The following is a 5,403-nucleotide window of genomic DNA, read 5'->3' as shown; positions in this document are numbered from 1 at the left end:
TGATAGAGAGAGAGAGAGTGAGAGAGAGAGAGAGAGAGAGAGAGAGAGAGAGAGAGAGAGAGAGAGAGAGAGAGAGAGAGAGAGAGAAAGAGAGAGAGAGAGAGAGAGAGAGAAAGGACGCTACAGTGCGGAGTTAGTGTCGATTGCGTGGCAAAATAGGGACTAAGGTCCTACACCTATTGAAGGGGTCCATGCAGCGTTTGCATGCGCTGTGACGACCACCCACTCGTCCCAGCGATCGCACACAGCCCACACAGGCCCCACCACGATCCGCGATCGACAGAAGAAGCACTGGTCGGACATCTCGATTCAACGAGTCGTGATCGGCCCAGCCACCCTGTCTCTTTGAACCAACTCCGTCTTGCTCACACGGCTTCACTTCACGCTGTCCGAGGTCCTTGATGGACCCGTCCACATGTCGAGTCCGAGCGGCGTGGTGGTGTGGCATGCAAGCCGGACTCGATCTGCGCGACCCTGTCCGCAGCAAGAACGGCCAGATATTACCAGTCATCGGAAACAGGACGACTGTCAAACATCCACACCGGTATCATGGACACAGATACACACTGGGAGGCGTGGGAGGGATCAGAGACGCTCGCCACGCATATCAAGAGCGGACGTGCGCGCGAGGCCAAAATGGCAAAAGCAGTCGCCCACCGTGGGGCTCGAACCCACGACCACAAGATTAAGAGTCTTGCGCTCTACCGACTGAGCTAGACGGGCTTCATACTCGCACACAAACCCAAAACATGCAAAATCAAGCAAACCGACGCGGTGGCTACCACCCACTCGTCCCAGCGATCGCACACAGCCCACACAGGCCCCACCCCGATCCGCGATCGACAGAAGAAGCACTGGTCGGACATCTCGATTCAACGAGTCGTGATCGGCCCAGCCACCCTGTCTCTTCGCACCAACTCCGTCTTGCTCACACGGCTTCACTTCACACTGTCCGAGGTCCTTGATGGACCCGTCCACATATCGAGTCCGAGCGGCGTGGTGGTGTGGCATGCAAGCCGGACTCGATCTGCGCGACCCTGTCCGCAGCAAGAGCGGCCAGATTTTACCAGTCATCGGAAACAGGACGACTGTCAAACATCCACACCGGTATCATGGAGTCAGATACACACTGGGAGGCATGGGAGGGATCAGAGACGATCGTCACGCATATCAAGAGCGGACGTGCGCGCGAGGCCAAAATAGCAAAAGCAGTCGCCCACCGTGGGGCTCGAACCCACGACCACAAGATTAAGAGTCTTGCGCTCTACCGACTGAGCTAGACGGGCTTCATACTCGCACACAAACCCAAAACATACAAAATCAAACAAACCGACGCGCTCGCTACCACCCACTCGTCCCAGCGATCGCACACAGCCCACACAGGCCCGACCACGATCCGCGATCGACAGAAGAAGCACTGGCCGGACATCTCGATTCAACGAGTCGTGATCGGCCCAGCCACCCTGTCTCTTCGAACCAACTCCGTCTTGCTCACACGGCTTCACTTCACACTGTCCGAGGTCCTTGATGGACCCGTCCACATGTCGAGTCCGAGCGGTGTGGTGGTGTGGCATGCAAGCCGGACTCGATCTGCGCGACCCTGTCCGCAGCAAGAACGGCCAGATATTACCAGTCATCGGAAACAGGACGACTGTCAAACATCCACACCGGTATCATGGACACAGATACACACTGGGAGGCGTGGGAGGGATCAGAGACGCTCGCCACGCATATCAAGAGCGGACGTGCGCGCGAGGCCAAAATGGCAAAAGCAGTCGCCCACCGTGGGGCTCGAACCCACGACCACAAGATTAAGAGTCTTGCGCTCTACCGACTGAGCTAGACGGGCTTCATACTCGCACACAAACCCAAAACATACAAAATCAAACAAACCGACGCGCTCGCTACCACCCACTCGTCCCAGCGATCGCACACAGCCCACACAGGCCCCACCACGATCCGCGATCGACAGAAGAAGCACTGGCCGGACATCTCGATTCAACGAGTCGTGATCGGCCCAGCCACCCTGTCTCTTCGAACCAACTCCGTCTTGCTCACACGGCTTCACTTCACACTGTCCGAGGTCCTTGATGGACCCGTCCACATGTCGAGTCCGAGCGGTGTGGTGGTGTGGCATGCAAGCCGGACTCGATCTGCGCGACCCTGTCCGCAGCAAGAACGGCCAGATATTACCAGTCATCGGAAACAGGACGACTGTCAAACATCCACACCGGTATCATGGACACAGATACACACTGGGAGGCGTGGGAGGGATCAGAGACGATCGTCACGCATATCAAGAGCGGACGTGCGCGCGAGGCCAAAATAGCAAAAGCAGTCGCCCACCGTGGGGCTCGAGCCCACGACCACAAGACTAAGAGTCTTGCACTCTACCGACTGAGCTAGACGGGCTTCATACTCGCACACAAACCCAAAACATACAAAATCAAACAAACCGACGCGCTCGCTACCACCCACTCGTCCCAGCGATCGCACACAGCCCACACAGGCCCCACCACGATCCGCTATCGACAGAAGAAGCACTGGTCGGACATCTCGATTCAACGAGTCGTGATCGGCCCAGCCACCCTGTCTCTTCAAACCAACAGCGTCTCGCTCACACGGCTTCACTTCACGCTGTCCGAGGTCCTTGATGGACCCGTCCACATGTCGAGTCCGAGCGGCGTGGTGGTGTGGCATGCAAGCCGGACTCGATCTGCGCGACCCTGTCCGCAGCAAGAACGGCCAGATATTACCAGTCATCGGAAACAGGACGACTGTCAAACATCCACACCGGTATCATGGACTCAGATACACACTGGGAGGCGTGGGAGGGATCAGAGACGCTCGCCACGAGCAGACGTGCGCGCGAGGCCAAAATAGCAAAAGCAGTCACCCACCGTGGGGCTCGAAGCCACGACCACAAGATTAACAGTCTTGCGCTCTATTGGACTGAACTAGACGGGCTTCATACTCTCACACCAACCCAAAACATACAAAATCAAACAAACCGACGCGCTCGCTACGACCCACTCGTCCCAGCGATCGCACACAGCCCACACAGGCCCCACCACGATCCGCGATCGACAGAAGAAGCACTGGTCGGACATCTCGATTCAACGAGTCGTGATCGGCCCAGCCACCCTGTCTCTTCGAACCAACTCCGTCTCGCTCACACGGCTTCACTTCACGCTGTCCGAGGTCCTTGATGGACCCGTCCCATTGTCGAGTCCGAGCGGCGTGGTGGTGTGGCATGCAAGCCGGACTCGATCTGCGCGACCCTGTACGCAGCAAGAACGGCCAGATATTACCAGTCATCGGAAACAGGACGACTGTCAAACATCCACACCGGTATCATGGACTCAGATACACACTGGGAGGCGTGGGAGGGATCAGAGACGCTCGCCACGCATATCAAGAGCGGACGTGCGCGCGAGGCCAAAATGGCAAAAGCAGTCGCCCACCGTGGGGCTCGAACCCACGACCACAAGATTAAGAGTCTTGCGCTCTAATGACTGAGCTAGACGGGCTTCATACTCGCACACAAACCCAAAACATACAAAATCAAACAAACCGACGCGCTCGCTACCACCCACTCGTCCCAGCGATCGCACACAGCCCACACAGGCCCCACCACGATCCGCGATCGACAGAAGAAGCACTGGTCGGACATCTCGATTCAACGAGTCGTGATCGGCCCAGCCACCCTGTCTCTTCGAACCAACTCCGTCTTGCTCACACGGCTTCACTTCACACTGTCCGAGGTCCTTGATGGACCCGTCCACATGTCGAGTCCGAGCGGCGTGGTGGTGTGGCATGCAAGCCGGACTCGATCTGCGCGACCCTGTCCACAGCAAGAACGGCCAGATATTACCAGTCATCGGAAACAGGACGACTGTCAAACATCCACACCGGTATCATGGACACAGATACACACTGGGAGGCGTGGGGAGGGATCAGAGACGCTCGCCACGCATATCAAGAGCGGACGTGCGCGCGAGGCCAAAATGGCAAAAGCAGTCGCCCACCGTGGGGCTCGAACCCACGACCACAAGATTAAGAGTCTTGCGCTCTACCGACTGAGCTAGACGGGCTTCATACTCGCACACAAACCCAAAACATACAAAATCAAACAAACCGACGCGCTCGCTACCACCCACTCGTCCCAGCGATCGCACACAGCCCACACAGGCCCCACCACGATCCGCGATCGACAGAAGAAGCACTGGTCGGACATCTCGATTCAACGAGTCGTGATCGGCCCAGCCACCCTGTCTCTTCAAACCAACTCCGTCTTGCTCACACGGCTTCACTTCACACTGTCCGAGGTCCTTGATGGACCCGTCCACATGTCGAGTCCGAGCGGCGTGGTGGTGTGGCATGCAAGCCGGACTCGATCTGCGCGACCCTGTCCGCAGCAAGAACGGCCAGATATTACCAGTCATCGGAAACAGGACGACTGTCAAACATCCACACCGGTATCATGGACTCAGATACACACTGGGAGGCGTGGGAGGGATCAGAGACGCTCGCCACGCATATCAAGAGCGGACGTGCGCGCGAGGCCAAAATGGCAAAAGCAGTCGCCCACCGTGGGGCTCGAACCCACGACCACAAGATTAAGAGTCTTGCGCTCTACCGACTGAGCTAGACGGGCTTCATACTCGCACACAAACCCAAAACATACAAAATCAAACAAACCGACGCGCTCGCTACCACCCACTCGTCCCAGCGATCGCACACAGCCCACACAGGCCCCACCACGATCCGCGATCGACAGAAGAAGCACTGGTCGGACATCTCGATTCAACGAGTCGTGATCGGCCCAGCCACCCTGTCTCTTCGAACCAACTCCGTCTCGCTCACACGGCTTCACTTCACACTGTCCGAGGTCCTTGATGGACCCGTCCACATGTCGAGTCCGAGCGGCGTGGTGGTGTGGCATGCAAGCCGGACTCGATCTGCGCGACCCTGTCCGCAGCAAGAACGGCCAGATATTACCAGTCATCGGAAACAGGACGACTGTCAAACATCCACACCGGTATCATGGACACAGATACACACTGGGAGGCGTGGGAGGGATCAGAGACGCTCGCCACGCATATCAAGAGCGGACGTGCGCGCGAGGCCAAAATAGCAAAAGCAGTCGCCCACCGTGGGGCTCGAACCCACGACCACAAGATTAAGAGTCTTGCGCTCTACCGACTGAGCTAGACGGGCTTCATACTCGCACACAAACCCAAAACATACAAAATCAAACAAACCGACGCGCTCGCTACCACCCACTCGTCCCAGCGATCGCACACAGCCCACACAGGCCCCACCACGATCCGCGATCGACAGAAGAAGCACTGGTCGGACATCTCGATTCAACGAGTCGTGATCGGCCCAGCCACCCTGTCT

The 5,403-nt window shown here is 57.5% G+C and overlaps 1 non-coding gene across 1 annotated transcript; it reads right to left on the bottom strand.

Annotated features, from left to right (window-relative positions):
• Nucleotides 1-2,893: 2,893 nt before the first annotated feature.
• PITG_27499 lies at nt 2,894-2,967 on the bottom strand. Its single transcript has one exon. It is a non-coding gene; the product is annotated as a tRNA-Asn (tRNA).
• Nucleotides 2,968-5,403: the final 2,436 nt, after the last annotated feature.

This window comes from Phytophthora infestans, genomic scaffold (genome assembly GCF_000142945.1).
Source record: "Phytophthora infestans T30-4 supercont1.21 genomic scaffold, whole genome shotgun sequence".
Classification (NCBI taxonomy): domain Eukaryota; phylum Oomycota; class Peronosporomycetes; order Peronosporales; family Peronosporaceae; genus Phytophthora; species Phytophthora infestans.
This window is presented reverse-complemented; position numbering and strand designations above follow the sequence as displayed.